A 27831-nucleotide genomic window follows, 5' to 3' on the forward strand; every position below is an offset into this window, starting at 1 on the left:
TGATTAGATGACCAGAAGGATACTGTCTTCTGTGTGGAACTCACTCCCTGTGAGACCTGTCTCAGCCAAGCTTTTCTGAACCACCATGTCATATCTGAGTCCACTGCAGGAAGACTTTAGGCAATGCTGTATTGACAGAGCCTGTGTTCAATCAGGAGCAGACATCATTACAAAATGTGACTCATATGACAATTTTTTCACTTATTTGATCTGTCCAGATGTCTGTTAAATGCCAGGAACTCTGCTAATATTGAGGATACAATAAAAGTAATAAAACATAATAGTGTTTTTTTTTTTTTAAAGAAAAAGAGTAACCACAAACCTCTCTTTATTCTTGCGGTCACTGCAATTAGCAGCAGTGCTCCTTCCCCTCTCAAGGTAGTGAATTCCACAGCCACCTAACTAGAAGCAGTCTTTCCCTGGGGCTCTGTCTTTGCATTACTCTGTAACTCAGGACTGATGCTGCAGATGGGCCTGCAGCACCTCAGTACTTCTAAAGCATCAGCCCACCCGCCGCCCAGGCCTCTCACCTGTACAGAGACGATGATGCTGGAGCACAAATGTGCCTTACCTCACTTCCTCCGGCAGACCGTCACTTCACAGAACGCAAACTACCAGAAATGGGCACTATTTTTATAGGACTTCTTTTGGTGATGATGGAAACTATCTAAAATTAAAGGCGATGACTGTATGAAAGATGAAACCCAAAGGATTGAACAAAAATAGAGGAAAAAAAAAAGAAAAATATGATATGCCCAAGCATTGTGCTTTTTATGCAAGCATCCCAACTGTTCTTTATAGCACTGAGCATTGGTTAGAGAGCACAGAGATCCCCACATTCACTGGGTGAATACAAAGAGTAGGAAACATGAAATAATCCTCCTGTCCTCCCTCACAGGGCTGGTCAGTTTGTGGCCCGCACTGCTGCTTACATTTGGACACCAAGACATGTCAGGAAAAGACAGCATAGCATTCAAAGCTATGTGCTATTTAATCCTCACAGCTCTATCAGGTAGTTTATAGTATTCCCATTTAACAGTTAAGCAAACTGGGTTTCAGAGATATGAATGCTAAGTGGAAATGACCTGAGGCAGGCAGCTACAAAGCAACACATTCAGGATATAAGTATGGTGCTCCAGAACCAGATCTTTGCTCAAAACCATTAACCTGAAGTGCTCATCTTACATTTACCCTGATTCCTCAGCGTCAAAGTCACAATGTGAGCTATGGTGACAGGGAAAGGAAAGTACCCATGAGAAGTACAGCTTAGGCTTAAAGGTCAGGCCAGCGCTCTAGGTGTATCCCCTGTACACCCGTCCTCGGGTGGCGGGGTGGAAGGACATTTTCCAAGAGAAAGAGTAAGACGAAGACAGAAAGATATTTTAAAGTAAGTCAAGACATCCAGAAGTCTGTAGTCCCAGCACTCGGGGGAATGAGACAGGAGGGTTGCTGAGAATGCGAGGCTAGCCTGGGCTACACAGCGACACCCTGTCTCAAAAGCAAGGCAACACCCAGAAGTACTGGACACTGCTGTCATTTTCCTCCTCCCAAGGAGGTTCTTTACTGTCCAACCAGTCAAAAAGTGTTTAATGAGGCCTAGCACCACAGCATATTGTACCAAACATAAAAACAAAATTGTTAAAACACAGTCTTAACAATATTTAGATTGCTGAGGCACACAATCTAAAGGTTTCTCAAAGAATTACTCCATGGTAACAAATCAAATCTGGATTTGGTTGCCAGGTCTACAATTAGCATTCTTTCAGGTTAATATTTTCAAGAAAAATATTACAGGTTGGTGCCATATGTGGGCTGCAGGGAAGAGAACCAGATGCCCGGTTTTCCTCCACTGCCCGTGTCGGCACCGTGCATGGGCAGTGGAGGAAAACCAGGGACCAGCCCTTTCCTGTAACTCTACATCATGTGCGGGCTGTTGGGGAGGCGGGGGACCGGATGCCAGTCCCTTCTGGCACAGGGGCTGGGAGACAAGAAGACCCAAGGTGCCCCCCAACCTCCATAAGCCACTGGCTTATCCAGAGAAATATAAGCTGAGATCATAGCTATTGAAGTAAAATACAACTTAATTCTTGAAGTGTTTAATGTTCCATTGACTTTACAGGCCTAAAGCCAGTAGTCTGATAAATCTATTTAGAGGATAACAATAGGCAATATAACATCTATGGGGAATCTCCTTCGGAAGGTGGTAACCATTGTTAACTCCCTATTATCTTGTTTTACAGACCTATATCATTTTAATTGTTTTGTTTTGATTTTATATCTGATGGTATGGGCAGTTATTTCAAAGATATCAAGATTACTATGGTAGCCATTTTGGATGTACTATTATCTTGTTTTGAATCCTGAATTGCATTCACTGTTTTGTTTTTATTGGTTCTATTCTGTTGTGTTTTGTTGGATTTACTTTGTCTGATGGTATGGGCAGTTATTTTGAAGACAACAAAAGATATTAATTTATGGGGCTGGGGATTTAGCTCAGCAGTGTAAGTGCCTGCCTTATAAGCAGGCAGTTGTGAGTTTGATCCCTGGTACCGATAAAAAGGAAAAAGGCAAAAAAAGATATTAATTTAACCACTGTTGATTCCCTATTATTTTGTTTTGAAATCCTATATCACACTATTTTGTTTTGATTAGCTTTATTCTGTTTTTATTTTATTCTCTTTAAAATAAAAAAAAATTATAAAAAGGAAACTATTGTACCCACATTTGCCTTTTTTTTTTTTGGTACCAAGGATGGAACTCATGACCTCACGCTTACCAGTCTGAGCTAAATCTCTGGCTCCCATATTTACCATTCCACGAAATGTTTTCCTAGTATAACTTCATTGTTACCAGTAAACAGGATTTACCTTTATTAAAAACTTACCTTACACTATCCCATTCCTTTAATTTGAATCAAGAGTTTTTAAAAAGGAATTTTCAAAGGTTTAATAGTGGGAGTACTTAGTTACCAATGTGGCCAATAGTTGTCTGTACAAAAGAGCTCAGACTGAGGAAACCCAGCTCATCTCCAGACCATTTTTATTAATATTTAGAGGACAACATAAAACATGTTTCCAAACAGTGTCTAAGACATTCTTGCCATTAAGAAAAGGACTCAGTGCCATGGAGAGTAGTGTAAACAAGAGATGTTTTTCATAGGAAAATTTAGCACCAACTGGAGGATAATACCAGGGGCTACAAGGTACTTCATTTCCCCAAATTAACTTTCTTTGAGATAAAATCTCAAAACTTACAGATATAAGTTCTGGGGTCAGAAACTAACCAAAAGCTCAAGACGAATGAAGACAGCTGTTCGTGATGACAGAAACATCACCCAACAGTGAGCCTCCTGCTTCCCAAGCAGAAGCATCAGCACAGATGAGGGAAGTGGGGACAGCAGCCTCAGATCCTGGAACCTGACATGATGACGTCAGAACACAAATGTGACCTCACCTCACTTCCTCCACCCAACCCTCACTCACTGCGGGCTTGGGCTCCATAAAAGCTCCACTGCGACTGCTTCACACAGTCTCCAACAGAAGGGATGGAAAATTTTCTACTAGTGTTACAGCCCTGAAATTCTAGTGAAAAGATCACTGATTTCTGTAAGTAAAACATGTTCAACCAGGGAGTCTGGGCTAAAATAGAACTTACAGGAACATTCCAATCTGAACTACTTCACACTTTCAGTAAGCACGTACCTTTTTTTCTTGCGAACCATCTGTTTTAAAGCACCAAAAAGTGAGCTGCTACTCTGACAGTAATGGAAAGGGTGATTCACTCCTCCCTTTTTACAAAAGGATAGCAAGTCCAACAGGACTCATGGTGTGCAAAGATACCAGACTACAACTGATCCTGTCCACCTTCCAATTCTCCTTTCTACCCTGAAGACCATTTTGGCGATCACACACTAGAGAACCCTCTCTTTCAGTTCTTCCACCAATCGTAAAAATGATTAGCAAAGCTACTGAAATGGAAGGTAGTGTTTCCAATGTAGACTGGTTTTTCTTCAGCATGTATAAGGCACGGTGTGAGAAAACTGCCCCCACTCCCAGCCACACAACCACACGGGCTCCTCACTTGCACACATGCACACAGAAGAGGCCAGCTGATTCTGTCACAGTGCACAGGGGATGAACTGCTTCTGGTCACTTGTGGTTTTTCAGTTGGTTGGAGAGCCAGTCTAGGCCTTCATAAAGCCCATCTCCACTGGTAGCACAAGTAGCCTGAATATACCAGTTTTTCTGACGCAGGGAATGTAAGCCGAGCTTATCCGTTATTTCTGCTGCATTCATGGCATTGGGAAGATCCTTGGAAAAGAACACAAAAGTCAGTTTATCATGCTGTGTCTACACAATGAGATATGCTCTTTCTCCTAAACATGCCCAAACCTAGTTTTCTCTACCTCAGTTGTTCAAGGCAGAAACCTTAAAATCACACTTAACTGTATTTTTCTGTCAAACTCCACTGCCATTCTGTCAGGAACCCCAACAATCCTACCATGAAATATATGCAGACTACCTACCACCACCTCCGCTGCTATCACCTTGATCCAACTCCAATAATTTCTGACCTGGATTACTGAAATAACTTCCTGATTGGTCTCCATACTTCCATTCTTACTCCCCAAACTCTTTTTCAACTCAGTAATCAGTAAAAGTAAGATCAAATACATCTACCAAAAGCCATCATAGCTCTTCTGTTGAGGTAAGAGCCAGCGTTTCTATGATGGTCTACAAGCCCTGTAGACCCCAAATCTCATGTTGCCTTCTGCTCCACCTTCTAAATATAGTACCTACCCTATGTGACCATATTAAAAAATTATTTATTTAGTATATTTGATACTCCCCTAACAAGAATATAAGCTCTATGAGACCAGGAAATCTTTATCTTGTTTCCTGATGTAAGCTAAGTGTCTAGAACAGTGGTGACAAACTTATGGCATGCATGTTATTTGTTTTTAAAACAAAAGATGTTAGTATATGAGTTAGATGTTTTTTCTAAAGTGAAACCTCAGGATTCAGATCTAATTGCAGTGTTGGTACTTCGCAATGATTAAGTGGGTTTGGGGTTGAAGTTTGGGCACATGTTTCTAGAAGGTTTGTCATCACTGGTCTAGAACCATGTCTGGCACACAGAAAGCTCAAACTAAGTTTACTATATTACCACTTAAGAATGAGGAAGAAACAGATGCTGTGACATGGGAAGAAATCAAAGATCTGCTAAGTAAAAAAGAAGGCTACAAAATAGAATGGATACTGTGACCTCTGGAATTTAAATGAAGATCACATGATCACTTATATACTTATACATGTCTGTAAAGAGATAGAAGACATTTGATAATATTTTATTCTAAAGAGTAGGATTGGAATATTTTACTTGATATTCTGAATTGCTTTTTAAACATACCCTGAACAGGGTCTGCTTTTATAAGACCCTCGGACCCTAAATGATCCAGTCTCATTTCCTCTCTGGCCTCTTCTCATTCTGTTCCTGGAACCACTTGGGTTCTTCCTTCCTTGTTCACGTCACCTCATTAGGCCATTCTGCCTCCTTGCTCTGCTTTACCTTTCTCTTCAGCACTTACCACCTGGCACATTACGTATTATTTACTGTCTCCACTCCCACTGGAATGCCAACTCTAAGAACATTTTATCTGCCTTACTCATTAGTACATACCCAATATCTAAAATAAAGCCTGGAGGTTGGCAGATTCTCGATGAACTCACCTATGTAGCCCAAGCTGGCCTTGAACTCGCTGCAATCTTCCTGCCTCAGCTCCTTGGATTACAGGCATGTGCCACTACAGCCAGCTTAATATTTATTTATTGAAATAGTGAATGAATATAAGACATTCTAAGAAGGAATTGGTGGGAGAGGTTATGGCTGGGAGAAAGGAGGCAGACATCTAGTTTACATATCTACATATCTGGGGTATCTGATAGTAACTTTCAGTTCCAGTGTTCAAAAAGCCAACAACATACCTGTTTATTTACAAACACTAATAAAACTGCATCTCTGAGCTCGTCTTCTGCTAACATTCTAGTTAGTTCTTCACGGGCTTCATTGACCCGTTCTCTGTCATTGCTGTCAACTACAAAAATCAGACCTGGAAAGAAATCGTAAGCAGGTTATTATTGTGATCTTGCAAAGAACAGCTGTTTATATATCTGTACAGTTTTACCAGCTTATGTGTATGGTTTTTCTGAAGGCAAATGATATGAAAGGACATATAATCTCCAGAGTAAGAAAGCTGACTCTATATTTTAATCTTTTGCAGGAATATCACAGTCATTCACCAGCTTAACAATAACAAGAATACATAGAGAAACAGGTTTATTTCTTAGTCCCTTACTTTTTACATCAGAGACAAGGATTTTGAAAAAGACAGTTTAGTATAGTAAGTACATTCTAGGGCTGGTCCACCTAAAGTCAAGCTTGAGACAAAGGCTCAGATGCAAATGTCTGACCTGAGAAGTGATCACAGGGATCAGGCTGGAGGAAGTAAACAGGAAAAGGAGAGACAACTGATACACTGATGAGTGATCCAGGTAGCCACCCCTATGACAGTGCCCAGTGTGGGTGGAGTTGTTGGAAGCCACATGAAAAACCTCTCGGAATTACACACCCAGGGGGCAAAAAGGGGAAATGTTCATTTGTACCTGTCCTCTAATGGTTAGGAGGAATTCAACAAGTATTGGGCCATCTATACTTTTAGGTCACTTTGGGTGAATCTAAAGAGAGCTCCATGGCCATCTCTATAACAAATAGTTTAATTGGTCTTTCCCTGGAATTTCCATCACGGTAGGCTCACAACTGATAGTTTATGCTAACAAGATCACTCTGGGAAAGGGAACAGGGACTGGGGGCTGTTTCACTCACATGGTCAGTGATTGACTCAGTCACACACAGGCAATTAAGTCCTAACAAAAACTGCATAGCAAAACTTGAGTAAATACTGAGGTTAGTAGCACCTAGCACACTACCACACATTGATGTGCTAGAAAGGTAACATACCCTGACTCCACTGGGAGTGGACAACCTTGTATTTGGTACCTCTCAGATCTAGGTTATCTCTGCCTTTGACTGGTTCATCTCTATAACCTTGCCATAATAAAACTGTAATTTTAAGTATACTGCTTTCCTAAGTTCTATGAGTCATTCTAAGAAACTAGTGAACCTGCAGGGGTATTGAGTGTGGTCAAATATGTAGCCGTCTAGTTGGATAGGAAAGTAGTTTGGTCCTCACACTTGCAATGGAACCTCACAGAGGACTGTGTCCTTAACTGTGAAACTGATGAAACTCCAGAAGCAGGTGTCATCATAACTCTTTGCAGCTTACACTACAGCATCAGAAAAATCCCTGGGAGACACCTGGGACAAGCTAAGGAAAGAGACCACCACATCTCACCTGAGCAAGGGGGCTGAAACCTGCACAAATGCTATCACTGCTAAACTGAAAGAGAAAAGAAACAGCTACAGGAGTCTACAGAGGAAATGGACAGGAGCTGTCTACCACATCGCCCGAGTGTGTTTGGGATGAAATTCTACGGCTTTGTCTAGAAGAGAAAACTAGGGTTGGCCCTGTGCCCTCTGCTCTGTGCCTCCAGGCAGCCTATGCCACACTTCCTGCATGTTTGGGGCTTGTATATGAGTCAAAGTCATTTGTTATAGCACAGTAGATTAAAAATTTTTAAATGCAAAACATTCAAAAGTTTCCTAAAGGTTTGGTATGCTACCATAAGTTCTGGACCCTAATTATAACATCCAAGTTATTCAGAAATTCAAGTAGATTCTTAGTCTTTAATGTAACACTGAAAGGGAAGAGTCTGACAAGGTTATTTGCCATTCCTAATAAAAATTTAAAAATTGTAATATTAGGTCCTATTTTATAGTTTTTTAATAGATCCTTACTGAAGAACCTAACACTAGACTTCTGATCTAAGAGAAAAGACACATTTACATATGAATCGTACACTATTAGATGCTTTTAAAGGAGAAGATATATGCAGATATAGATGCATAAAATATGTCTAGACAGATATACATGAAATAAAAGCTGTCTATGGGACGGGAACTGAGGAATAAGATGGTAACTTCACTCTGAACCCTTTTCCCCTTTTCTTATTTTTCAACCAGATAGACATACTACCATTGAACAAATTAAAATAACTAAACCAAATAAATAAACTTAATTAAAATAAACTTATAATCAAGGAAAAACTCCTTGCACACGAGAGCAGAGCATTTTACGCATTTTGTACGTCAATTAAGAAATTACATAAACAGCTCCAATTCCAATTTCTACAGTCAAAACCTACACAGTTAAATGTCTTAATAGAGAGCAGAAAGCATTCATTAAATTCAGTCATGCTCACTACACTGATGAAAATTTAAATTCAGAAAGCCTGATCTTTAGGAAGTTGGCAAAAATAATAGGGGCGCATCCAAGACTACTCTTGGCTGAGACATTTGATCCAGCCAGAGACAGCAAATCTAACTTCAAATAGGTCCCATTTGCTATTTCATGAAACATCCAAATTACCTATCCCAAGGCCCAAGAAAATAGTTAGCTCTCTGCCATTAAAGCAACACTCACTGAAATTCGATAAAAAATCAGCCTGTTATAAATAGAAAATTGAAGACAAAAAGGCACTTCACATTCCTTTGAATGTGAAAATTCTGAGTAAGGTGTAAAAAAAAAAAAATCATGCTAGAGAATGATGAAATTAAAACCTCATTTTGCTGAGTGCCTACTGTCTCCCAGCCACAGAACTGAGCATTTTATAAAAGTAATCTCACTTAAGCCAGGGAGGTAGGCAGTGGGCATTATCCTCATTTTAAGACAAGGATATGGAAATAGAAAAGATTTTCTAATTTTTCCACAATTTCATAGCAGAGTTGTGGTTCAAGCCCAAGTGTACTAGTTTTATTGCAGATGAAAAACTGCAAGGGTTTGGCTGAGCTAGTCAGTACCAACCCAAGATAAATGGACACTCTTAGTGTCAAAAAAAAAAATACTGTCTGCAATGCACAGAAATACAAAATAATTTTAAAAATCTAAGCTTTATCATGGAAGCCCTGAGTGTATCTGAAAATCAGTAAATAATAAAGCATTTTTCCTGCCTTCCAGGTATAAACTATATTTCAGAAAAAACAAATATTTGATAAGGGAATTCTTAGTTTAGAAAGATGCTAACTAATAAATATAGAAGGAATACCAAGATTTAGTGAAACCTCCACTTTATAACTTTAAATGAAATACAGGCAAAAGTCTTCAATAGATGCCAACATTGTTAAGTGAAGGTGAATTTTATTATGCAGAAATTAGGCTGATATTATTGGAGCCCAGGTGAAACCCAGTGGTTGCCAGGGGCTCAAGTAAGGGGAAAATGGGGAGCTACTATTTAATGGGTACAGAATCGCTATAATGTAAGAAAAAAAGAGATATAAAGATGGGTGGGATGGCTATGATTGTGCAACGTTCTACATGAATTTAATACCACTGAACTCTATACATAAAAATAGTTAATTTCCTATTAACTTAATCTGAAGCCCTGTGTAACTTATATTGTTTCACCATGACTGATCTTAGTTGAATCTGGTTTGTTAGATTGTTGTTTGGTATCGACAGATTTTATTTAAATCTGTTATGATTGATAGTATCAAGCCTGAGAGTATAGGCAACTACACTGAAGATGACAAGATTCACTAGGATACCCACTCTGGTTTGACTATTACCTGCTTTTGAAGTTTTACACTATCTAAAATGTTTTTATTAATATTGTTATGTACTGCTATATACAATTATACTATGCCTGATGATATTGACAATTCTATTGAAGATAACAAGAGACACTGTAACTATTGTAGAACACCTTGTACTGTAGTTTTTGACTTTTTTGTTTCATGTTTTTATAGGATTATGTTTTGTTTTTTCTTGCTTTGTTTTGTTTCTCCCTCTAAAACAGAAAGGATAAAAATACATGTAAAGGGGCTGGGGATTTAGCTCAGCGGCATAAGCGCCTGCCTTGTAAGCAGGCAGTCGTAAGTTCGATCCCTAGTACCGATAAAAACGAAAAAGACAAAAAAAAAAAAAAATACATGTAGAGACTCATGCATGTGTAGAACCTATAAACAGTTTATGAGAACTGATCACATAAGGCATGACGAAATGAACAACTACTTTGAAGAAAACGAGACACTACAGTACCCAGTGCTGATCCCGTAGTGTCATGATGTGAAATTCAGCAATACTATTGTTCTTTGTTCAGAGTGATTTTAGCCTGTTTTGTTTTGTTTAATCTTAACATACATGAAGGTATGGACAGCTATTTTGAAGAGAATGAGAGACACAATGACAGCCATTGTTGACTTCCCTGTTGTCTGATCTTGAAGACCTAAAACGCCTTCCTCATCTTGTTCAGATCAGTTCTATACTATGTTGTTTCATATGAATTCTCTGTATGTGAAGATACGGTCAACTATTTGGAAGAAAACAGACAATAAAATCGATAGTGAAGATCTCTGATTGTATTACTTTGAAATTTATGTCTTTTACATTGCTTTCTTATGTTCTGTTTTGTTCTGTTCTGTTGTGTTCAATTTTACCCTCTTTAAAATAAAAAAAAATTTAAAAAGACAATAAAAAATAGTTGAGATGGTAATTTCCTGCATATGTATTTTACCACAATAAAAACAAAAACAATTATCCAGCAATTCCACTCATACACACAGACCTAAAAGAACTGAAAACAAGAACTCAAATCAATAGCTGCACATGAATGTTGAAAGCAATATTATTTATAATGGCTTAAAAGTAGGATCAACCAAAGTGTCCCTCAATACAGAAACAAAATGCACTATTTCCAAGCAATGCAGTATTATTCAGTCACAAAAAGAATGAGATTCTCACACATGGTGTGGTATGGATAACTTTGAAAATGTTATGCTAAGTGAAGAAAGCAGACATCTAGGCAGAAAAGGACGATCATTATGGTTCCACTTTTACAAACTATCCAAAATAAGCAAGTAGTAGAACAGACAAAAAGAAGTAAAGCTACTAGGCAAGGAAGGTAGGAAGGACGGCAGTTACTCCTTAATTAGCGGGGAGTTTCTACTGAGGGTGATGAAAAGTTCTGGAAAATGATAGTGCAGACGGTTACAAAATACAGTCAGTGTACCTAGTGCCACTGAATTGTACACTTAACAATGACTAAACTGGTAAATTTTATGCTATGTGTATTTTATCACTATAAGTTCTTTTAAAGTGAGTGTGGTGGTACACGCCTGTAATCTCAGCACTCAGGAGGTTGAGGCAACAGAATCACCATGAGTTTGAGGTCAGCCTGGGCTACATAGTGAGTTCAAGGGCAGCCTGAACTACACAACGTGACCCTGACTCAAAACAAAACAAAACACACACATCCACACACACACACACACACACACACACACACACACACGTAAGCAAATTTTTGTTTAGAAAAAATAAATTTAAGTGTGATGACCAAACGTATTTGTTATAAAGTGTTATAATATTATAATATTGGGGCTGGGGATTTAGCTCAGCGGCATAAGTGCCTGCCTTACAAGCAGGCAGTCATGAGTTCGATCCCTGGTACCGATAAAAATGAAAAAGACAAAAAAGAAAAAAAAATTATAATATTATGAAGTATTCTTGTTTAGAAAAAGAACTACAATCTAATCAAGATTATCACAAGCTACCAGTTTAGTGGAAATCCACATATAGATACACAAATTAAACGGCATTACATTAAAGAAAACTCCAAGATCCAGAATGTAGGATAAACATTTAAGAACAACAACAACAAAGGCATAGAAAAAAGAGAAGGGAACTGCTGTAGAGTAAGAGACTAAAGTGACAGAGAAACAAAATATATCATAAGAACTCTGATCCTGAAGTGAATAAATCAAACACAGAAAAGCAACATCTGATACAAATAGGAAACTTGAATAAGGACTGGGTATTAGATAGAACAGAATCATTAACTTTAGAATAGTATTATTACAAGATTATGCTTATAAAAACAACCAAATGAGCACTGAAAGATGTATAGGTAAAAGACATCAGAGGACAGACAGGTGATGGCATATGAGGTTCATCGGGTTATCCTTTCTTTCTTTGCATTTGTTTTAAATTTCCCACTAGAAAAAGTTTTAAAGTTACACTGTATTGAAGAAAGGTACTCTAGGGCTGGGGATTTAGCTCAGCGGCATAAGCACCTGCCTTGCAAGCAGGTGGTCGTCAGTTCGATCCCTGGTACCGATAAAAAGGAAAAAGACAAAAAAAAAAAAAAGAAAGGTACTCTAACTGTAAACAGAATTAAGGTCCAAAGGTAACAGCTGGGGCTGGGGATTTAGCTCAACGGCATAAGCACCAGTCATGCAAGCAGGCGGTCCTGAGTTTGATCCCTGGTACCAACAAAAAAAACCCAAGGGTAACAGCTTAAACAATGATATAAGATAAAAAAGGATACCTGACTTGGGTGTTTGCTTTGCAATAACTGATGCATGTAAGGCTTCACTAGCAAACATATGAAATGAAAACAACAGTAGCAAAAATCTTCAAAATGAATATACTCGAACTAAACTCTAAAATGAGTAATTTGTAGATGCCATATGGTGAAGACTGCACGTAAGAACCAGGTATAGAAGTAATGTGGCAGTTATGAGTATCTTAATAGGCAATACTCAATAAAACCTGATTTATCCAAAATATAGCCAATGCAAAGGTACAAATAGACTGATGAGTAACTACAATAAAACTTAGTTTTAAGAAACCTCCGATTAAAAAAATGAAGTAGGGGCTGAGGATTTAGCTCAGCGGCATAAGCGCCTGCCTTGCAAGCAGGCAGTCGTGAGTTCGATCCCCGATACCGATAAAGAAGAAAAAGACAAAAAAAAATGAGGTAATGTTCTGCAATATTCCTGCATCATGCACATATAAAACAGAAGAGCAGTAGTAAAGCCACACAAGATGCCATGATTCGGGATATGGAGTTCTGACCATTCTTATTCATCTCTTTTTTCTCTAGAAGCATGATCTTCAGATATTCTTGATAGGTTTAAAAGAGTTAACTGAATTCAAATTCTTTTTTTGTTTTGTTTTTTTGTCTTTTTCTTTTTTATCGGTACCAGGGATCAAACTCACGACCACACACTTGCAAGGCAGGCGCTTATGCCACTGAGCTAAATCCCCAGGCCCTGAATTCAAATTCTTCAAAAACTGGTACTTCATCTAAGGAACACCATATTCTAAATTAACCAAAAGATGAAATTCATTAAGATACAGTAAACATCTTCTAACCATTCCAGATGAGGAGGAGTCAAAGCCCAAGCCCCTTTTCTAGGGGCTAGAGGGATCATGTTTCAAAAAGACATCTTTCTAGTAAAGGTAAGGAGACTAGCAAAAGACAGCGAATGACTGATAGCCCAAAGAAAACAGAGAACCCAGTACCACTGCAAGAATCCATCTGCAAACGTACATGATACTCACAATTCCAGTCTTTACCTTGGGTATTCTGGAAATAATGTCACTACAAAGGTCTGATTTTGTCCTGGCCACCAACATCCCAGACTGTGAAGCTAATATTTTTATATTCTACTGTCTCCACATTGAAACCTAAATTGGGAAGATGGAAAAAAAAAACCAACTTTTTAATTTTTGCTATTAAATTCAAAATCATTTCAACTAACGTTTACACAATACTTTTTAATTTATAAAGCACTTTGTCAAAGATCTATAGTTTACAAAGAGAATATGTTAGCTTATTCTGCTATTCACCATGCCTGTATCTCCCAACTACTTCTGTTTCCAATTTCTAACAAGTCGACTCCTTTTCTGTCACAGCACAAGACTTTACAGTATATTTCAGTATATTTCAGAGAAAAGTCCTATCCATGGAACAGGACTTCCACTTCCCACCACACGATGTAAACTCTTAGCTACATCTGCACTCACATTTCCTCCCTTCACATTGGACAATGGATGGGGACAACTGGTCACTGCCACTTTCCTCCGCTTATGTGCTAGATCCAATAGAGCTTGATTGTAGAATTTTTTATTATTGTCACCCTCTCCTCCATTCAGATATCTCCAACCTCTTCTCAGGATGCCTAAGTCTTTTACAAATTAAAAAAATAAATCACTTCCCCTCATCTTCACTTGTTACCTTTTATCTTTACTCGTACATGTTTATATTTCTGGCAGAGTTAGTTCCTTTTTTTCAATCCCTTTCCCTCTCCTATTGCCCCTCCCTTCATCCCTTGATGCCCTTCACATCTGAGAAACATTTATCTCCCTCTCTTTATTTTGCTCTTTATTCATGTATTGCATTTCTGACCCAAGGGAAACCATACAATATTTAAGGCTGTATGTCTGATTACTTCACTTAACATTATGGTCTCAAAGTGCACCCATTTTCCTATAAATGACACGTTTATCCTTCTTTATGGCAGAGTAGTATCCCATTGTGTGTAAAATACATTTTCTTTATCCATTGACCCACTGATGGACATACAGGATGCTTCCACAAATTAGCAACTATGATTGCATAGATATAAACATGGATGTGCATGTGTCACTGTAATACAATGTGTTTAACACCTTCAGGAAGATAACCTAGAGAGTGAACACCTGGGTGAAATGGAATTTCTAGTTTTGGTTTCTTGAGGAACATCTATGCTGATTTCCATAATGCTTGTATTATGGTTTGTATCGAGATGTCCTCCCAAAATCTCATGCAGTCACAGGGCTTTTTCAGAGGTAGATGATTCTAGAATATGTGATTGACTTGTAGTGCAATGCTGGAATTAAAGATCGGTGACTGCTGGATCAGTCCTCTGATTGGACTGGCACCACCCTAATCCCAGGAGACTGCATATAATACAAGGGACAGAAAGAGGCTTATCCTGCTCTCTCATTGTCTTCCTGTCTTCCACTGCCATGAACTGCTGCCCCTCTGCCATATGCCCATCTGCTTTGGAGCCAGCCGATTAACTATGAGTTAAATAAACCTTCCTTCCTTTAACTCAGAGTGTCGGGTATTTTGTCTCAGCAATGAGAAAAGTAACTAAGACAGCTTGTACGAGTTTACATAACCACCAACCATGTAGAACAGGTTCCTTCTTACCTACAGCCTTGATTGCATTTTTATTACCTTGACAGCATTGTTACTATCTGATTTCTTGATGATGGCCATTGTGGGCTAAGATGAATCTCAGCATTGCTTTAATCTCCATTTCTCTAATTGCCATGAGTATTGAGCATTTCTTCATGTATTTATCAGACATCTGTACTTCATTTCACTTGCATATTTTTTTGATTGGGGAGTCTAATTTTTTGAGTTACCTATTCTAGATATCAGTTCTCTGGCTTTCTCTGCCGGAATGTGGGGCATGGGATATACATATAATTTCCGACTGGAGTGGCACTTAGGGCGGGCATTGATGATGTAGGAGGTGCCGATTGGAATTCTCTGTGTGCACAAACAGGAAGGGGACCTGTAATTAAGGCTGAGGAAGGAGCAGGAAGTGGTAGGCGTTAGCACTTTGGCCTTTAGTAAAGCAAGAACCTTTCACTATGTACCTTTAACAGAGTGAACACTCCTCCAAATATTACTGCCCCCAAAAAAGCATATTTCTGCAAAAATGTTCTGTATTTACTTTGGTATCATTTACAAGAAAGCAATTGAAAATAATCTAACCACCTGTATTAGAGTTTTACTGGAGAAAACAGAAATAACACGAGATATACAGATGTATAAGAAATGATAAGATTGGCTTACAATGGTCGGCCACAGAGTCAGATGAGGAAGCGTGCAGATGGTGTCTACACACTGGAGGCCGAAGGATTCAATCCAAGGTCTGGAGCTCACCCTAGTGTCTTGTGCAAGTCCACACTAGCAGGCTGATGGTCTGTAACAGAAGGCCGAAGGCTCTACGATGAAAGGCTGAAGAGTCTATGCCGGAAAGCTGAAGAGTCTACACTGGGAGCCAGGAGATGAGGTCCAAACCAAAGGTGAAGACTGGAGCTTGTTCAAAGAATGCAAAGCATTTGTTCTTCCTCCTTCCCTTTTATACCTCCAGGTCATGAACCACCCTAGTGTCAGTCTTCTATACCCTTGGCTTAGAGTTGTTAAACTCATTTAGTTAAGCTTCTAAATGTCTCAAGTTGACAATCAACCACACCATCCATCAGTGGAAATTAGTTTAAAATAAACCTAAGTAATAGAATACTAATTATTTATTAAATTTTGATGTTGCCACAGGTGGTGATGCATACCTGTAATCTCAGCACTTGGGAGGCCGAGGCAGGAAGATCATCTTGATCATGTTCAAGGCCAGCCTGAGCTACATAGTGAGTTCACAGCCAGTTTTAATCTCAAAGCAAGACTTCTCTCCAATCAGTTAATCAATCAATTTTTAAAAGGGGGCTCAGTGCTTGAGATCTGGAAATTTTCATAAATGTCATCCCCCAAAAAGTATGTATTTTAAAAAATTGATGTTGACCCAACATCTTCCTTGTCTCTTTCCTCCTGCAGTGGATGTGAGTTCATTCTTCTAGTATTAGGTTAAGCATTATCTCTCACAAACATTTTTTCTGTGGGTTGCCTGGGCTTTTTCCTATAGCTGAACTCAGCTAATGAATCAATTTGTGGTCAATGCCTTGCTCTTTACAGGTGTTTTTTATCCTCAAGTAGCACTGAGTATTCTCAACTGATGATGGCAGTTTTTCATGTGGGCAAACCCCACAACATTCATCAAATCATTTGTTCATGTCTCATTGGCCAAAGCAAATCATGTGACCAACCTCAGCTTCACCTTAACCGGGACTGCTCAACAGCACAGATGCTATGGGGGGATGATTGATTGGGGGCCATTAGTTTAACAATTTACCACAACATCAGTACTCAGTTTAATCACCAGACATTTACTAGACACCTAACATGTGCCAGGCATTTTGCTTGATTCTGAACAAGACAAACATAAGTCTGCCTTTATTTGCATTGTTGGGAAAAACAGAGACACTGAACAAGAAATCAGAAATATGCTTGAACTTTCTACGAGCTTCAGGTTATTACACAAATTTAAAATAGGTGAAACTGATCTAAAGGGTCAGGAAAGGCATCCTGGGGAAATACTACTTAAACTAAGGCCAAAAGAATGAGCTGGTGTTTACTAGGTAAAGAGAGGTGGGGCAAAGGAAGAAGGCAGGGTCCTTATACTAAATGACATAGAAAGCAGACCAAACATATTATATACCAAAAAAGAGTAAACACACGATTTTATAAACATACCCACCAAAATCTTAATATACATCTTTTAAAAACCTGTTTGTTTTTCTGTATGTATGAAATTATAGAATCATGTATACTTTTTTTTTTTTTTTTTTTTGTCTTTTTCGTTTTTATCGGTACCGGGGATCGAACTCACGACCGCCTGCTTGCAAGGCAGGTGCTTATGCCGCTGAGCTAAATCCCCAGCCCCTATCATGTATACTTTTTATAACTGGAAAAAGCCAATCATGCTATTTTCATTTGGCACTAATACATTTTTAAATAGCATGCATGAATATGCTCACTCATTTCCACCTTAATGCGGTAATTTCTGAAACTACTGCCCAGGGTGAATGTCAACTGTTTAAGTCCTATGCCCACGCAGCACTCAGAATAGTACTAACATTTACGTATCATTCTGTAGAGTGTATCCTCACTCATGTGCTTGGTTCTCCAGCAGTTTAGAAGGCAAAGATTAACCTTTGCAAATCGCTTACAAAATCCATAAAACGCAGCATCAGTGCACAGTGACACAATGCTGCCAGACTGTCAGTTTCTTCAGTTGGAAACCATCTCAACTACTTGGCTTGAGTCACACTGACAAGAGCTCACACTCCATCGTTAAACAGTAGAAACACATTTGATAGAGTGAGATGCTTTCACTGAAGGAGACCAACTGGAATGGAGGCTGACTGAGGACGCAGTGGGAGATGCCCAGCTCTCACCTGGAGCTGCAGAGACATACACTGACCAAGGGGAATGGAGGCCAGAATTGTCATCACTGTTCTAATTGTTAGTATCTTTTTCTTTTTTGTCAAGTAGACAGGTCTATATTTGCTTAGCCTAAATATGTTCACATGACTCTCCTATAAGCCTAGGCAAGTACTAAAGATGTTGAGGAGAAATTAGGAAAGAACATATAACGTGGTTTTTGCTCTTGTAGCAAACAAGAGTTTCAAAAAGAAATACAATATTCAGTGATACAAGAAACATGTAAAAGTATAACATACTAAATTGCATGGCGTAATTATCACAGATCATTAACATACCTATTGTAGGAATGGTTGTCACAATCTCTCCCAGTTTCAATTTATACAAGATGGTGGTTTTCCCAGCTGCATCTAAACCCACCATAAGAATCTGCATCTCTTTTTTTCCAAATACACTTTTAAATAGCTTTTCAAAAATGTTTCCCATTGTAATTGAATTCTGTAACCTGCGTAAAAAAAAAAAAAACAAGTCAAATAATTACTCTTTGCTGAAATATAAAGAAACATTTGAATGCATAAGATTATAAGTTTCAATTAGAGGTGGCTCCTAATAAGTTACATAATGTTAAGTGCTATATCATTTGGCCAATAAGTAAGAGTGCATCTTGTTTTCAAAGGGAAACTCAACTAAGCCTTTTGTTGTCCTCCTAGAAAATTTCATTTTCTACTGCAGCATTCAAGTGGGCTTTAAGGAAGCAAAACTTCAATGTCACACTATGGTGACATTCTTTAGTGATTTTAAGTAGAGAAGCAATGACACAAAACATGCATCTGTATCTTGTCCTAAATAAACTCTCTCGAAGTTAGAATTTATAAAACAGTGAATGTGTTTATTTTACACAATAGCTAAAATATAATAAAGTGAATAAAATATAAAATAAATAAAGTGAAGTCTTTAAGTCAGGTTAAATAATACCCCTTAGAAATTATAGTAGTTTTGGCTGCCAGACAGTACCAATAGTACCCAAAAAGAGAACCTAAGAAATTTCAGAGTTGAGGAAATCCTGCACTGGAAATTACTGGAAGAAATTACTAGGCATTAGTAATTTCTAGATGTTGAGACAATATCAGGACATCCAGTATTTCAAGCAGGGGGGGATCATAACCTTATTCTCAATCAGTTTTAAAACTCATATGGATATAAACATATCTGTAAAGTTCAATAAATTTTTGTTAATCAAACACACCTAAATAGCCACGTCAAGATTATCAAACTAGATTCTCTTTGTGGCTGCTCCCTGTCATTACTCCCTAAAAGATAATTACTATATCGTCTTCTAAAGTGTAAATGTTCAATATTTTTATTTCTCAGGAGAATGCCTGGTAGATTATATAAAGGAAAGCAATAAAGTCAACTAGCTTTGAAGAAATGTAGTCTTTTAACAGATCAGCCTACTTGAATTGTGAGGCTGACATTCCAATGAAAAAAGTAGTATCATGTCTGCAACTCTGAAGGAACCCTTAGAAATCAATGAGGATTGTCCAAAAACAAAAATCCGGGTGTGGTGCAAACACCTATAACTGCAGCACTCTAGGAGGCTGTGGCAGGAGAATCGTAAATCTGACCGTTGCTTGGACAACTCAGTGATTTAGAGAGATCCTCTCTCAAAATAAAAAATAAGACAGACGGACGTCAAACAGACAGACTGATTTGCTGTAGAGGCTATGATTTTCTCTTTTAAACTGCTAACCAAGCTTTACTCAGGGCAGGACCAAGATACAGCAAGACCAGGGAATCTCTCCTGCATTCCGACCCTAGTGACCTCGGCAGAGAGGTCACCATAGCCCCTTGGGAAATTCAAGAGTTCCCTATAGTATTAACATCATGGTCCATGTCTGAGAGGACGAGCACAGCATTTCCCCGCTACACAAAGAAGGAATAGTTAACCAAAAAAAAAAAAAAATGAAGACTGCTTTAATCACTCCTAGGAGGCCCACCACAGATCTAAAACTAGTTCAATGTGGTGAAGTATTCAAAATCTTGTTGAACAACAAAACCAGAAATTTGTTTCTGCAAAAGGACAAATCTCACAGAGGAGGCAAACTAAGGAACGTGCTGAGCTGGCGAAAGATACTTCCCGCTCAGATTCTCCTTCAGGGGGCGGTGTCTGATTCCCCCGGCCAACTGTACACACAATTCCTCCCAGCTGTCATTCCCGCTTTTCTTCCCCTGTCTTCCTACTCCAGTACTCAAGATTCTAGCTTCCCAGGGCCTGGGGATTTAGCTCAGCGGCATAAGCGCCTGCCTTGCAAGCAGGCAGTCGTGAGTTCGATCCCTGGTACCGATGAAAACGAAAACGACAAAAAAAAAAAAAAAAAAAGATTCTAGCTTCCCGAGCTCAATTGTAGACATCCTGGAGTAAGACACTGCCAACCTCAGAGCCTCACAGGCATGCTCACCTTTCCCTGCTACCAGTACCAACGTCCAAGAAGAAAAGGACGGCGCGATACAAGCACACAAACGCGAGAAGTGGCCAAAGTGATCCTCTAAAGCACCGGTGGAAGCCCCATTCCCCTGCCCTACAGAGGACAGGGAACAGATTGCGGAACCCAGCCCCTTTCTGCAACCTTCCACTGCCCTCTAGTTTCCTGCAGCCGACAGGTACGAAATCTGGTCAGGTACCGTTCTGAGTTGTGCAATCCGCTCCTTCCAGCACCTCGTACCTGTCGCGTTTGTAACCACACCACTAGCAACCCAGCAGCCTGCAGGATTTCAACACCGCTCGGAAAAATGGCTTCTGAACGAGGGGCGGGAACAGCAACCAACCAATTACCGCCTCCCGGAGTCTTTGTACCAATGAACTCGAAATTCGGTGAATGAAGTTTTGTCTGACCAATGCAAAAGACAATGAGGCTAGGAGGGCGGAGCCCGCCTCCCGCGACCAGGGCAACAGCAGGAAGCTATAGAAATGCCAACGACTTCTCATTTTGTGCTGACTAAATGCGCCCATTTGCTCCGCCCCTATGTCATGCACGACCAATTAGAAAAGCGAAAGAATTTCTGATTTGCCCAGCCAATCAACTTGAAAAAGAAACAAGTATTGTATTAACAGTCTGTGCAGACCAATGGTGTGCGAGCAGGGGTGCGGGGCCAGGGTTCTAGCACTATTTAAGAAAATTTGTCACTGTTGAGCTGTAAGTAGAAACTAGCTTGGGAAGGTGTTTCATGTGGGAAATACCCAAACACCAGCACCAAAATTGGATATAAAGATTTCCTATTTAGTATGAAGCTAGACTCTCTGTCTAGCTTGTAGACAAATTTTTAACATTCAGGAGAGATGCAGTCTCCAGCAGTATCCAGACATCCCAGAACCACAGCATTTACTTCCTGAGAAATAGTTTCAATAAGCTAGTACCCTAACTATCAACTTTTTGGTGTGTATTTACAAATACCTGTATGTAGTATGTAACTGAAATAATCAAAATAACTAATATCTATTAAATATAAGCCAGGTCTTTATTTGCATGACAATAATGTCACAATGAATTAGAAATTATTACTTTCATTTATTTTATAAAGACAGAAAGTAAGTAGTGTGACAGAGATTCAAGCCTGAATCTGCCTGGCACTTTTAATTTTTTAACTAGATAACTTCTCTTCTGAATACAATGATTTTATATACAGATATAGAAATATAATAAAATTGAAAATATATAAGTTTTTCAACATGATGTCTTAAACATTAGTGTATATTTTCTATTATGTAAGGAAAGTTGGGAGACAGGCAGGGAAAGTTAAAGGGCCGCAGTGAGGTTTCTGACAAAAAGAAAGAGAGAAAACAGCTAAGAAAAACAGAAAGAGCTGATACAGTGACCTGCCTTGGCTACCAAGGCCTCAATTCCTTCCTCCCTCCGCCTCCAAATAAGCACAAAAGAAACAAAGTGTGAAATGGGAGCTATATTAGAGAAAACTCAGAGTTAGTGTACAAAACACTAACACCAAAACACTCACACACCTATGTATGAGCATATATTTATTTTATTAATGTCTCACCATATTAATACACTAAAATACACATATAGCCTTTTTTATTTGACCTTGAATGTAAATCTCATGAAATAAACACCCGGACAGCACAAAGGGATCACAGAAGTGCTTACCCAAGAATGTGCACATAGGAAGTGGAAGGGGTAGTGGCCACGTCCGGGGTCTCAGAGCCCAAAATAGCCAATTGAGTTATGTCCACTGTCGAGGGGGAATAGTCCCTTTCCTGGCATGTAATAAATGATGCTAAGAACAAAGAACTTCAAGTGCCAGCTCTGGGCCCCCATCTTACTCCCACAAGGTGCCTACCTATCTCATTTCTCTCCTTTTTCCAGTACAGTAATTTTGTTTCCTAGTTCTCTCCCCTTTCCAATAAAGCAATTTTGCTTCTCCTTCTAAACTTATATCTCTAATTCTTTATTTATATTACCAGACATGACAATTATATATAGGCATTTGTTAAAGTACATAGGAAAAAAGACACACCCATGGGGTAGACATGAAAGGAAAAAGGGAAAAGCTGTAACAGTCAAGCCTGGCGTGGTGGTACATACATGTCATCCCAGCACCAGGGGACTCAGCCAAGAAGACATGAATTTGAGGCCTGTTCAGGCTAAGTTCAAGGCCAGCCTGGAATACATAATGAGACCCTGTCTCAAAAGAACAAAACAAGACAAATTCATTCTACTCTCCAAAGGCAATTCATTGTTACCATTTTGATTAATTTCTCTCTAGCCATACTTTTATGCAAATTTTACATATTTAATATTATGAATACATATATTACTGTCTTTTTCCATTTAACTTGAGCATTGTCTGTGGGTCGTAGAGTAACTTAAACTAGTTTAATTTGAGGTCACCCCAGGGACCTTGTGCTATGCTAAGCCTATGTCTGTTCTGGAGGAAGTCTTAAAAATGAATTTTGTTTAAGGTAATGAATGCGGAACCTTGAATCTCAGTGGAATACTGCTGGGATAGCACAACATGCTTTGCTAAGATGTGTCCAGAGAATTGGTAAACATGAAGGCCAAGTATAGCCAGAGATGGTCCCTGGGAAAGCTAAACAATTAAGTTCTCATTTATCTGTACTTTACCCCTCCCATTTCCTGCTTCTGCTTTTTGTAAAGAAAAGATTGTAATAAAAAGCCAGAGAAAACTGTAAGTGAGGCTTCAGTCCTAGAAGCTGTTTCCCTCAGTCCCATAACTTTGTCCTCATTTTCTTTTCATCTGCCACACCTCATTTTTGGGACCTATCTCCTCACAGAAACCAATCGTTTTCCACTTTGTTTCCCTCTGTGATACTGAGAATTGGACACCGAACCTTTGGACTGAACGACATCCCCAGGCTTTTTCCTTTTCATTTTAAAACTGAGTTTGCGGGGCTGGGGATTTAGCTCAGCGGCATAAGCGCCTGCCTTGCAAGCAGGCAGTCGTGAGTTCGATCCCTGGTACCAATAAAAAGACAAAAAACAAAAAAAAAACAAAAAAAACTGAGTTTGCCTAATTTACTAAGTTGTCCAGGCTGAGCTCAAATTCTCTATCCTCCTTCCTCTCAGCCTCCCAGACTGCTAGGGTGACAGGTGTATATCACCACACCTGTCTCCACATTTTTAAACATTTTCTTAAACATTTCTGATAATAGCATGATCTTTCATCTTATGACTTTAATTTAATAATTTTCTTGTATTTCAACTTTTTCAAGTTTTTCTATTATGAATAATGTTCCAGTAAGTTTTTTTCTCCTGTATTCATTCTTATTTTTCTAGGAAAGACTTCCAAAACTGGAATGATTGGATTAAAACACAAAGATGTTTAAAGTTCTTGATGTATATTACATTATATTATATTACCAAATTGTTTTCAGAGTCAATTCTTTTTCTGAGGGGGTTGGGGTACCAGGAATCAAACTCAGGACTTTAGGCAGGCACCTATACTGCTGAGCTATTACCCTGGCACTTCTTAGTAAATTCTTAAAGTTGTATGTCCAAAAACTAAGTAAAAGGCATGCTTGCTTCATCATTTGATAAGCTTTTTTTTAAAAAAACCCGAAAGTGTGTTTTCATGGAGTAATAGGAATTCTCATTCATTGCTGGTGGGAAAGCAAAATAGGAGAACTACTTTGGAAGACAGTTTGCTAATCTCTTATAAAATTAACCAGACTCTTAGCCAAAAAAAATAAGTAAAAGTTGGGCATAAGTAAAAAGTCCCACAAAAATGCATGTATGTCTATTGCAGCTTTCATCATAATTTCCAAAACTTCAAAACTCTACTAGCATTCTCTAAAGGAAGAAAATAAATATAATGCATATGTATAATTATTCAAAGGGATTTATTGAGTAGGCTCATGTAGGAGACAATTTGAATGAATCTCCTTGAATGTAGAACAATTACTGCTACTTTGATTGTATCTAGACTTATTTTCATATACTCATATGCACAGAGCTAACTATGGTATTTCCTTCCCTCTTCAATTGGCTCTAAGGATTGCAAATAGGGCTAACCAAGTACTGGTATATAATCTTTAAAGCCATTAGACAGTCTCCTGTTTCCTTATAGAATGCTCTTCGTAAACGATGTGAGCCCAGCAGAATGGTAGAGCCAGTCAGCTCTAGAATGTCAACTGGGTAAGAGCCTCTAGATAAAGAGAGTATGAATCCCCGGGCACAAAAGATTACATATCAGAAACTGAAGCAACAGCCTCCAAAAACAATTCAGTTGCTACCTTAATTAAATTATGCAAATTGATGCTTCTGCATGTCATTTTCCCTGCATTTTGCAAAGATGCTTTTCTCCCTACCTGGCTAGCCAGCTCAAGTTACTCCACAGTTCCCGACGTCTTCACTTTAGTCATCCTCAAGCAGTCCCTTCTTCATAAGATAATAAATTCTGAGAGAGGCCTAGGATCAGGGCCTTTGTCCACATATCCTCACAGGGATTGGATTTGGGACCTCTTGGCCGCCCTTAACTTTGAATATGTCTTGGTGTTTTTACTCTCACCGTGGGTTGTATTGGAGGTGATAGATTGGAATTAAATTTCAGGGATTCCAATAACATCTCAATGGAATTATAAATATAACTTTTTGGATTGTGAGGAAGACAGAGAAAGAGATGACAATACTTGGGTTATTTTGCTCTGTATTTGGGATTACAACTCACAGTATCAGAGGCAGAAGAATCACAATGGTCATCTGAAGCATCAGAGATGGAAGAGTCCAAAATGGCTGGCTGAACCTCGAAAAGTCAGCAGGTCCAGGAGCAGTGGAAGGTTAAAGACCTGGAAGCTCAGTAGGGTTATGAGTGTGAGTCTGCACTGGGAAGCTGAAGAACTGGAGACTAATGTCCAAAGGCAATGGCAAGAACTTCCTTCTTCTTTCCTCTTTTATTTTTTGCAGACTACTAGCCTATTGGTTGGTACCACCTAGATCTAAGAGGTCTTCTCTCAGCCTCCTGGTCTACATGTCAGTCATCTACAGACACACCCAGAATTTACTATCACAATTAATGATCACAGGTAGACATGGTGGCACATGCCTGTAATCCTAGCACTGGGGAGGCTGAGGCAGAGGGATTGCCTGAGTTTGAGGTCAGCTGGGGCTACTTACTGAGACCCTGTCTCAAAAAACAGACAAACAAATCCAAAAACCAATTAATAATCACAGCAACAACATGTCCTTCAATAGATGAATGAATAAGTGAGCTGTGGTACATCTAGTCAATAGAACTTTGCTCAGTTCTCAGAAATGAACCATCAAACAATGAAGAGGTGTTGAGGAAACTTAAATATACTACTAAGTGAAAGAAGCCAATCTGAAAAGTCTATATACTGTATGATGTCAATGGTATTACATTCTGGAAAGGCAAAACTATGGAGACCAAAAAAAGACTAATGGTTTCAAGGAGTTAGGAGAGAGGGAGGGAAGAGCTGGTAGAGCACAGGACATTTTTAGGGAAGTGAAAATATTCTGTATGCTAATAATGATAGATACATGTCATTATACTTTGCCGAAACCTATTAAATGTACATCACCAAGAGTAAATCCTAATAAAACTGTGGCATCCAGGTGATAATATTGAGTCATTGTAGGTTCATCAACCATGGCAAATGTACCACTGTTATAGAGATGTTGATAAGAGGGGCAGGTATATGGGCTACCTCTACACCTTCTTCTCCATTTTGCTGTGCTAAAATGCTTTAAAAACATGAGCTTTTTTTAAAAGTAGATTTTGGCTGAGCTTTTTTTTTTTTTTTTCAAGCTTGGTAACCAAAACCAAAATTTCATGTTGTTTTAATTGCTGCTTCTTAGATTTTTTTTCCCCAAATGTTTACTGCTTTTTTATTTCATTTGCTACAAGTGATGCATCATGTCCCAGGAAATTACTTCCAACGCAAAGATACAAAATTATTCTGCCAGCAACCATGAAGATTGTTTGTTTGAATGAAGGCATCACAACATGACAAAAAGGTGAAATGGAAGATTTTAATCTACCATTGCTTGTAATCACAGAAGCTATTTTAGAGTTGGTAATGATGGAGATTTAATCCGCTACTTCTAACAATCTGAGAATATTCACTATTTTCCAAATATCTCCATGGAGTCTATGAATAAAAGAAGGTTCCTGCCCATATGGCATTTAGTTGCTAAGCCATTACATATACATTTGTGTTAGTCACCTTTTCTTTTCTTTTTCTTTTTTTTTGTCTTTTTCATTTTTATCGGTACCAGGGATCGAACTCACGACTGCCTGCTTGCAAGGCAGGTGCTTATGCCACTAAGCTAAATCCCCAGCCCCCATCTTTTCATTACTATAGTAAAATATCTGATATAATCAGCTGAAAAAGAGGAAAGGTTTATACTGGCCAGCAGTTTTGGAGACTTCAGTTTATTTGATTGGCTCCATTGCTTTGGTCCTGAAGTGCCACAAGTATATCAAATACATAGAAGTGTATAACAGAGCAACCATGTTTACCTGATGAGGGAGGGGAAGAGGAAAAGGAGGAGGGAGGGACGGAAATAGACGAAGAGAGAATAGTAGGCTTGGGTATGACTTTAAGACATTCAGATAGGATCTGCCTCTTAAGGAGATTCTGCCACCTTCTGATAGCACCATGGCCTGGGGACCAAGCTTTTAATATTCAGGCCTTTGGGGGAACACTTAGATCCAAACTATAGCAATACAGTATATAGCTTACTAATAATATGCCTGGGGATGCACAATTGGGAAAGGCTAGGAGAAAACAGGCCTAGCTTACTAGTGATGAGATTCAGAAGGAAAGGATGTGAGTTTTTCAAAGTGATTGAGAGAAATGGTGCACTGGTTTTAAATTAAAAACTTAACTTATTTAATAAAATAAGGGCTGGGTTTCTGGCTCACTCATAACGCCTTAGTTTGGCATGCACAGTGCCAGGTTCAATCCCCAGTATTCTACCTTCCCCACCCCAAAAAAGAAAAAGAAAATAAAAACTGCTGAAAAGGAGATTTGACTGAAAGCAGATGGCTGTTCAGGAGACTTTTCTCAGTCTCAAACTACAGTCACTCAATAAACCTGAATTGCTTATGGTTATATTGATTTGGTAGGCTTTTCCTTAGCAGAATACACTTCTTGTCAATATAATGTTATATGCAAAGCATGGAAAACACAAAATGTTCTTAGAAGAAACACAAAGAGACTTTCTTGCTGAAAAATATCTTATTTGGCAAAAGTTGACTCTGAGTCAGACTTTAAGACTGATTAATAGTGTTACTAGGATTGGTCTTAGTAATAGTAGTGATGATA

General features: G+C 38.8%; 1 pseudogene; it reads right to left on the bottom strand.

The window, feature by feature from the left end:
• Positions 1 to 3022: 3022 nt before the first annotated feature.
• LOC100729438 (ADP-ribosylation factor 2-like) overlaps positions 3023 to 27831 on the bottom strand; it is a 31865-nt pseudogene continuing 7056 nt past the window's right edge.

This window comes from Cavia porcellus, unplaced genomic scaffold (genome assembly GCF_034190915.1).
Source record: "Cavia porcellus strain 051 isolate PalLab524CR breed Dunkin Hartley unplaced genomic scaffold, mCavPor4.1 scaffold_32, whole genome shotgun sequence".
Lineage (NCBI taxonomy): Eukaryota > Metazoa > Chordata > Mammalia > Rodentia > Caviidae > Cavia > Cavia porcellus.